Below are 10,486 nucleotides of genomic sequence, written 5' to 3' on the forward strand. Positions count from 1 at the left end.
TTACCAGTTAAACAATGTTTACCTGGCCGGGGAGAAAGTTCTGGCTAAGGATGAAGATAAGAGATAATAAGACCACATCTAGCGTCCCCACCCCCCCCCCCCCCGCCATGCTCTTTTTTGCAATATTCAAGAGAAAAAGCGGCAACTGTTGCGTTCACCATTGTATTGTTTCTAGTTCATTCAGGTGACTGCTGTATATTAAAACAGTAACTGTACATCACAATTTTCTACTCTCTTCTTTGTTAGAGAATTTAACCACCTGGAAATGTATTGCGCCCAATTATTCCTAATATAGTCCATATAAATTAGTTGCCCAAAACTTCAGTAAGTTGCTTATTATCTTTAGTGATTTTCACCATATCCTCACACCTCTATTATATACATAATATTTTTCTTTCAATCAATTTGCCTCTTACACTTATGAGTTTCTTTTAAAAGAAGAAAAAAAATTGTATTCTTTTCTGTAAGTGGAAAAAGCGCTGTTACCTGTCACAAATTTAAAAATGAAAATAAGTATAATTAGTTAAAAATGTGATTACGTTTCAGTAGATGTTACCTGACAAAGGCTCAGAATCTTTCTTGATTAAAACTGGAAATTAACAAGCATTAAGGAATTTTAAAACATAGCACCAAGGTGAGAGTTTTCTTCTTGACATAATCAGCAGTGTTGAAATAAAATTGAAAGAAGAATTTCTTCTGTATGGTTCCGTGTCCTTAGTACCATGTCTGTGTCTCACCTAAAATTATCTTGGAACCTTCACTAGTACCACGCTTTGGGAATACTGCAGTATGTTAGGTAGCTGACATTATACTCCTAGATGCACAGATTAAATACATATTTATTAGAAAAATACTGAACATCACTGTGTCATGTAATGTGCTAGATGTGGAAACTCAGACAAATTAGACAATTGTCTGAAATTGTATAATAGGTAAATGGAAAAAAATTTGTGTTTGAATCCAGATTATTAAAAACCAAAGTTCAAACCTCTATCATACCTTTGATAACACAAGATGATTTAGCATTCAACCTGGGAATAAAGAGGAAGTGGAATCACTAAAGTTTCAGAGTTAAGGTTTCATTTTTTTTTTTTTTTTTCTGGACCTTGAAGGGTATAAAGGTTTCCTGAAAGAGATGACTGGAGCCTAATCAAGCAGCGTGATCATTGCCAGCGTAACTGCACATACTGCATTTCCAATACTACTCCACACACTTTGTATGTGTCACCTCATTTAATCCTCACAGAGCATGCTAATGCAGGTACAATCATGATTCTTTCTGCAGTACACATGTCTGAGAAAAAAAATGTGGCGCTAGCTTTTTAAGTAACTGCCTAAGTCATACATTTAGTTACTGGCTTCAGCGTCTACACCCTTAACCATGCCAAAAAAGCTCTGCTGAGTGAGGATAAATGAGTAAAAATGAGTAAAAAGGTATGACATGTTGACTTAATACTGAGAAAAGAAACACGGCCAGAATTTGGAACAGTGGCATTTTACTTGAGGCAAGGATTTCTGAAGAGCACACAGAATTAAAAGCTTCCATAAGTCAAGGCTTATTTTCCCATAGAAGGAATGTTTAGTAGGAAAGCTACAGTCTCTCATAGTACACTAAACCACAGCTGTTTTGTTTATGCTTTTAAAGGCATTTAAAGGGTCTGTTTGTTTGCTAGGGCTGTAATAACAAAGCACTGTAGACCGGGTGGCATAAACAAAGAAATTTATTTTCTCACAATTCTGGAGGCTACAAGTTCAAAATCAACACGTCACAGTGTTCGTTTCTTCTGAGGCTTCCTCCTCTGCTTGTGAATGACCGTCCTCTGCCTGTGTCTTCACATGGTCTTTTCTCAATACCTGTCCGTTCTTCATCTCTTCTGATAGGGGTATCAGTTGTGCTAGATTTGGGCCCACTCTAAGGACCATTTTTAACTTAATTACTTCTTTAAAGACTTTATTATTTTTTAATGAAAATAAATTATCAGGAGACTTGGAAAATACAGAACAAAGTTACATATAGTTCCACTATATATTACAATTATTTTTTAAACAGATAAATTAAGATTTTTGGTTGGAGTTTTAATATCAAACTCTCAAAAATTAATATAATGAAAATACAGAAAAGTAGGATATAGTACACCCAAAAAGACTATGAATGAATTAAACATAATTAAGATGTATACAGTTTTCACACAACAGTAGGATACAAATTCTATTCAAGTTCCCATAGACTATAAACTAGGAGACACTGGAACATATCCAGGGATGTAAGACCAGGTACAAATATTTGATGGTCTAATGTTATTGAAATCGTACAGAAAATCTGTTCTCATATTGCTTGGAATTATGTTAGAGCTCAATATCAAAAGATATTTTAAAATAACCCACATATTTTCAAGTGCAGTGTGACTTTTACCAAGAGAAATCTTTAAGCCATTGAAATCTCAATAAAGTTAGAAGACTAAAAAATCAAAGTATGATTGCAGAGAAGAAACCATTTAAATGAGAAATTAATATCAAAATAAAAAATTACTATCAAAAATGCTTTTAAAATCCCATGTATTTGGAAATTATGTCCACTTTTAAATGATAGCTGTGTCAAAGATGCCACAAGGAAATAGAAAATATTTGTAACAGAATGAAAATGTAAAGAGAGTTTACCAGAATTTGTTGCATACAGCTGAAGCTGCTCAATGCAATTAAATGCATTGTGGACTCTTGGATAACGTATGAAAACAAGTAATGGACACTAGCATAAAATTTTTTGAAATTTGAATAAAATCTGTACTTTAGTTAATCTATCACATTAATTTCTAGCCTTTTTTTTTTTTTTGCAAATGGTATTTCTTTATATTCTCAGAATTGGATTAGAAGTTTAAGCCTCATTCAAAAATTTTTGAAAATCATTTAAGATAAACTTTCTAGATGTCTAGCAGTAATACTAGATGCCAAAATATATGGAACTATAACAAAGTTTTGAGTGAATATAAATTAGATATCTAGCATTCTATCCAAACTAAATGAAACAAGTAGAATCAAAATGTCGTAAGTGTTTTAGCTAGGCAAAATTCATAAGTTTTCTAAAATACATATATTATACATAGTGTTTATATACATGTGTATGTATACAAAACCTTCTCTACTGCACTTGATAAAGACTCAAGAGAACATAAACAAGAAAGATGGAAAACATAAAACAAATTTAATAGAAGCACTGAATATGAAATAGGAAAAATCAAAATAGGTAAAAGTAAGAGATCATCGTAACTAGTTTTTAAACATGGCTGCTCATTAGAAACATATGTGGGTGGAGAACAGACTTATGGACCTGGGGAGAGCGGAGGAGAGGGTGAGCTGTGTGAGAGAGTAACATGGACACTTAGGTCACCATGTGTAAAAGAGACAGCCAGGGGGAATTGCCATGTGGCTCAGGGAACTCAAAGAGGGGCTCTGCATCAGCCTGGAGGGTGGGGGGGAGGGAGACGGGAGCGACGGGACGTATGTACACCTATGGCTGATTCATGTTGAGGTTGGGATGGGGAGGGAGACGGGAGCGACGGGACGTATGTACACCTATGGCTGATTCATGTTGAGGTTGGGATGGGGAGGGAGACGGGAGGGACGGGACGTGTGTACACCTATGGCTGATTCATGCTGAGGTTGGGATGGGGAGGGAGACGGGAGGGACTGGACGTGTGTACACCTATGTCTGATTCATGTTGAGGTTGGGGTGGGGAGGGAGACGGGAGGGATGGGACGTACGTACACCTATGGCTGATTCATGTTGAGGTTGGGATGGGGAGGGAGACGGGAGGGACTGGACGTGTGTACACCTATGTCTGATTCATGTTGAGGTTGGGGTGGGGAGGGAGACGGGAGGGACGGGACGTACGTACACCTATGGCTGATTCATGCTGAGGTTGGGATGGGGAGGGAGACGGGAGCGACGGGACGTGTGTACACCTATGGCTGATTCATGCTGAGGTTGGGATGGGGAGGGAGACGGGAGGGACGGGACGTGTGTACACCTATGGCTGATTCATGCTGAGGTTGGGATGGGGAGGGAGACGGGAGGGACGGGACGTGTGTACACCTATGTCTGATTCATGTTGAGGTTGGGATGGGGAGGGAGACGGGAGGGACGGGACGTGTGTACACCTATGGCTGATTCATGCTGAGGTTGGGATGGGGAGGGAGACGGGAGCGACGGGACGTGTGTACACCTATGGCTGATTCATGCTGAGGTTGGGATGGGGAGGGAGACGGGAGGGACGGGACGTGTGTACACCTATGGCTGATTCATGCTGAGGTTGGGGTGGGGAGGGAGACGGGAGCGACGGGACGTATGTACACCTATGGCTGATTCATGCTGAGGTTGGGATGGGGAGGGAGACGGGAGCGACGGGACGTATGTACACCTATGGCTGATTCATGCTGAGGTTGGGATGGGGAGGGAGACGGGAGCGACGGGACGTATGTACACCTATGGCTGATTCATGCTGAGATTGGGGTGGGGAGGGAGACGGGAGCGACGGGACGTATGTACACCTATGTCTGATTCATGTTGAGGTTGGGGTGGGGAGGGAGACGGGAGCGACGGGACGTATGTACACCTATGGCTGATTCACGCTGAGGTTGGGATGGGGAGGGAGACGGGAGCGACGGGACGTATGTACACCTATGGCTGATTCATGTTGAGGTGTGACAGAAAATAAAAAAATTCTGTAAAATAATTATCCTTCAACTAAAAAATAAAAAAGATTTTTTTTTTAAAGAAACATATGTGGAGCTTTGGGAAAAAAAGCAATACCTGGGCATTTGTAGTCTTCAGAAAATTCCAAGATAATGCTGATATTCCTCTAAATTTTAAAAAGTGAAGAGATATTTTTCTACTAAATGGTAGTTTTGTTGCTATAGAATTCTATTATTTTCTGTTAACCAAGATACAATGGTATGAATAATAGATAATCACAATAGTGAAAGATGTTTATTAGTTTTTGTAATTAATAGTCAGACAAAATATTAGATAATTATAATTGCAAGCCATAATGGAAACATGCCTAAACTAACAATATAGAATAATTACATACAATTTGAGGTATTAAGTAGGATGATGTGGTAAGTGGAAGTGCATACATGCATATGTTTTTATCTGCCCAGCCAGTCTATGTCTTTTGATTGGTGCATTTAATCCATTTACATTTAAGGTAATTATTGATATGTATGATCCTATTACCATTTTCTTAATTGTTTTGGGGTTCATTTTGTGTAGGTCTTTTCCTTCTCTTGTGTTTCCTGTCTAAATAAATTCCTTTAGCATTTCTGGTAAAGCTGGTTTGCTGGTGCTGAATTCTCTTCACTTTTGCTTGTCTGGAAAGCTTTTGATGTCTCCATCAAATCTGAACAAGAGCCTTCCTGGAGAGAGTGTTCTTGGTTGTGGGTTCCTGTCTTTCATCGCTTTAAATATCTCATACCATTCTATTCTGGCGTGTACTGTTTCTGTCCAGAAATCAGCTGATAACCTTATGGGAGTTCCCTTGTATGTTGTCATTTTCCCCTTGTTGCTTTTAATGTTTTATCTTTGCCTTTAATTTTTGTTAGTTTGATTACTGTCTGTCTTGGTGTATTCCTCCTTGTATTTATCCTGCGTGGGACTCACTGCACTTCCTGGATTTGATTGACTGTTTCCTTCTCCATATCAGGGAAGTTTTCAGCTATTATCTCTTCAAATATTTTCTCAGATCCTTTATCTCTTCTCTTTCTGGGACCCCCTATAATGCAAATGTTAGTGCATTTAATATTGTCCCAGAGGTCTTTTAGACTGTCTTCATTGCCCTCCCCCCCCTTTTTTTTCTATATTCTGTTCTGTGGCAGGTGGCGATTTCCACTATTCTGTCCTCCAGGTCACTTATCCATCCTTCTGCCTCAGTTATTCTGCTATTGATTCCTTCTAGCATATTGTTCATCTCTGTCTATTCTTTAGTTCTAGGTCTTTGTTAAACATTTCTTGCATCTTCTCCATTCTGTCTCCAAGATCTTGGATCATCTTCATTATCATTGTTCTGAATATTTTTTTCTGGAAGTTTGCCTAGCTCCACTTAATTTAGTTGTATTTCTGAGATTTTATCTTTCTGAGATTTGGTGTCCCTTCATCTGGGATTTGTCTCATTTTTCACCTGATTAGCTCTCTATAATGTGTTTTTTGTTCTAGCCACTGTGAGATTGTGGCTCTTCTTGCTTCTTCTGTCTGCCCTCTGGTGGATAAAGTTAAGAGGCTGATACAAGCTTCATGATGGGAAGTACTGGTGGTGGGGAAAACTAGGTCTTGCTCTGGTGGGCAAGGCCTCGCTCAGTAACACTTTAATCCAGTTATCTGCTGATGTGTGGGGTTGTGCTCCCTCCTTGTTAGTTGTTTGACCAGAGGCAACCAAGCCCTGGGGTCTACAGGCTCTATGGTACAGTTAATGGTGACATCCAAGAGGCGCAGGACTTATACCAAGGGGCATCTTCCAGGGGCCACTGCCAGTGCCCCCACCCCCGTGGTGAGCCCCTGCTGACCCTCACCTCCACAGGAGACCCTCTAACACTAGCAGGCAGCTCTGGTTCAGCTTCCTATGGGGTCACTGCTCCTTGCCCCGGGGTCCTGGTACATGCTAGATTTTGTTTATGCCCTCCAAGAGTGGGCGCTCTGGTCCCCCCAGGCTTGCGGAAGTCCTGTAATGAAATCCCACTGGCCTTCAAGATCACATTTCCTGAGGATTCCCAGTTCCTTTGCCATATCCCCATGCTGGGAAGCCTGACCTGGGGGCCAGAACCTTAACAACAGTGGGAGAACTTCTTTGCTCTGACTGTTCTCCAGTTTGTGAGTTGCCCATGTGGCAGGTATGACATTTGATTTTATCATCCTTGTGCCCCTCCTACCGTCTCTTTGTGGCTTTTTCTTTGTTTTTGGATGTGGGGTATCTTTTTCTGCTGGGTTTCAGCATCCTCCTGCAGATGGTTGTTCAACAGCTAGTTGTGATTTTGGTCCTCTGGCAGGAGGAGATGAGCTCATGTCCTTCTTCCCCACCATTGTGAACTGGAAGCCCCAATAATTTGTCTTTAAATGTGGTCAAATTCTTAGGTGTACTAAGGATTAAGACTTCAGCATATGGACCTTAACACTCACTTCAGTTCAGTTCATTTCAGTCGCTCAGTTGTGTCTGACTCTTTGCGACCCCATGAATCGCAGCACAACAGGCCTCCCTGTCCATCACCAACTCCCAGAGTTTACTCAGACTCATGTCCATCGAGTTGGTGATGCCATCCAACCATCTCATCCTCTGTCATCCCCTTCTCCGCCTGCCCCCAATCCATCCCAGCATCAGGGTCTTTTCCAATGAGTCAGTTTTTCATATCAGGTGGCCAAAGTATTGGAGTTTCAGCTTCAGCATCAGCCCTTCCAATGAACACCCAGGACTGATCTCCTTTAGGATGGACTGGTTGGATCTCCTTGCAGCCCAGGGGACTCTCAAGAGTCTTCTCCAACACCACAGTTCAAAAGCATCAATTTTTCGGTGCTCAGCTTTCTTTATAGTCCAACTCTCACATCCATACATGACCACTGGAGAAACCATAGCCTTGACTAGATGGACCTTTGTTGGCAAAGTAATGTCTCTGCTTTTCAATATTCAAGAATACAGTATTAAAGCCACAAGGATGCAAAAGTGAAATAAATATGATTTATTTATATAATTTATAAAAAGCTTACTGTCACATGCTCTTCTAATACTTTACAAATACTACCTCAATCAATCCTCAAAACAATCCTATAATTCATATTATTGTCCCTATTTCACCCCTGAAGTGTATACACTAGTCTCTGATTTCCACTCATCACAGTTATCATCTATTGGTTTGAAACATAATTAGGACCACAGGAGAAGAAGCAGCATTTTGTTCTGTTTTGCACTGTTGAAAATCTTGTGGTAGTCTTGTCAGATGAAAATCAACTCAATTGCTTTCTAACTTCATGGGATATTGGTCTTTATGATTTAAAAAAGTCTTTAAAAGCAAAGCTTATTGTTCACAATTTTCTCAAGGATACACTGATTCAGGGATTTAGAAGTAACTAAAATGACTCGTCTTTGGCAATCTTACTTACTTTTTGGGGTGTATAGAAACCTATTTGATGTTCCAGATTAAAGTCTTTGACCTGCTGAAATGATACAGAGCTCCTGCATCAAATTAGGTCACACTTGAATGGTCCAGGGCTTTGGTCCTCAGTCAAGTAACTCTCATAACCCCCGGGGAATGCCCAATGCTCTTTGGACTGTCATTTGTTTGGGAGCACACTTCTTCACTGGGAAGAAGGTGAGAGCTATGTCTTCTTCCAAAACTATATCAGTGAGCAACTGTATTTCATTTAAAATGGACTTCATTAAGAGTTTCGATGGATTTTGTTACAAAAATCAAATTACTTCTGAGTAATATAATGTGGATGTTAATGTATAATTTTTACCTTCATAAAATATGGTTAGTCATAAAATTAGAAGTATTTAAGCTGAAAAAGGATTCTAATCCAACATGTACAACAGTAGCAAACTAAGAAAGTGAAAAGTGAAAGTGAACGTCACTCAGTCATGTCCAACTCTTTGCAACCCCATGGACAATACAGTCCATGGAATTCTCCAGGCCAGAATACTGGAGTGGGTAACCTTTCCCTTCTCCAGGGGATCTTCCCAACCCAGAGATCGAATCTGGGTCTCCCACATTGCAGGCAGATTCTTAACCAGCTGAGCCACAAGGAAAGCCCAAGAATACTGGAGTGGGCACCCTATCCCTTCTCCAGAGGATCTTCCCAACCCAGGAATTGCACTGGGGTCTCCTGCATTGCAGGTGGATTCTTTACCACCTGAGCTATCAGGGAAGCCCCCAAGTGAAGTGAAAATCACTCAGTCATGTCCAGCTCTTTGCGACCAGGCCAGAATACTGGAGTGGGTAGCCTTTCCCCTCTCTGGGGGAATCTCCCCAACCCAGGGATTGAACCCAGGTCTCCCGCATTGCAGGTGGATTCTTTACCAGCAGACCAATCAGGGAAGCAAAGTAAGCGGGCAACACTTAAAGCCTCATCAGGTATTACAGTGTTTCTACCAACTGTGCTGTCCTTCCAGTCAGAATCACGTCAGCACGGTGCTCTCCAAAGGAAAATCTAGGTGCTGACAGGAAAGAAAATGAACCTGGATACTGGGGAGCAATAAATGCCATTACAAGAATAAAGCAATAAAGGAAACAACCCAAGAAAGTGCATTCCTAAGTGCACAAATGCCAAGAAAAATAGATCTTTATTCCTGAAGGGAATTAACTTGTCTGTGACTACATTTGTCTTAGAAAATCACATTCACATCTAGCTATCATTTTAATTTTTTGCTTCTCTGACATCTCTATTCTTTCTTTGTGAATCATTACTTGCTTATTAATTTTTCCCCTTCTAATTGCTTTGACTTCATATTAGTTTTAGATTAAACACTTCAAATAAATATTCATTTATTTGAAAGAGAGTTAGTTATGTTTGGAACAATATCTTTTCCAAAATTCTGTGATTTTTTTCTCTTTGGCAGTTGTGGAACATTTTCTTTCTTGCTCCCAAGGAAAAAATTGTCACATTAAAGAGAAGAAGAGGAATAAACTCTTTTAAAGTTATACTAGGAAGATGAAAAAGTATACAACTGTTCAAAAAAAAATTTAAGCACTTTACTGAAAAGAATCTCTGTAGATTACAGTAGATTTAAACTTACAATCAAATGTGTGAGCAGAAATTATTGTTGTTGTTGACAAGCGTAATCATAATAATCATAACTAGTAATATTTATTGAGTGTTTGCAACTTGCCCCTGCCTGTGTTAACTGTCCCTGTTCAAAATTCTGCTTAATCCTCACATTTTATACACATTCATATATACATGTACATATATGTTATATTTATTTTGATTTAAGTATATTATGAAGTTTAGGTATATTATGAAACACAGAAAAAATAGAATTAAGCTGATGAGCTCAATATAAAATATGTACTGCCTAAGAGACAGGTAAAAATTTTCTTTTTGTTTTATGCATGAGGGAGCTGAGGATTCTTCTGGTTAGATAACTTGTGGCAGAATATATGTAATGACTAGGAAATTTTTCTATAAAAATTAATTATATCAGTAGGATAAATTTATATTGATTAAAATTTATTACATTTGAAATTATTATTATAATAATGTACTAATTAACTACCACTCATATCAATTTTCATAATTTCAGGTATACATTATGTTTTTGCTAACATTTACTTGCTATCAAACTGAAAACTTGTAAGTGTTCAGTAATCATTCTGCTAGATTCTGATTTTTCTTCTAAGACAAAAGTAGAAGCTAATAAGAAATAGCCAAATTAAAAGTCAAGGATAATTATGTTCATATTAATGAAGGAAAACTCTGTAATTTTCTTTTCGTGTCATAGGACATATT

This window comes from Odocoileus virginianus, chromosome 21 (assembly GCF_023699985.2).
Source record: "Odocoileus virginianus isolate 20LAN1187 ecotype Illinois chromosome 21, Ovbor_1.2, whole genome shotgun sequence".
Classification (NCBI taxonomy): Eukaryota; Metazoa; Chordata; class Mammalia; order Artiodactyla; family Cervidae; genus Odocoileus; species Odocoileus virginianus.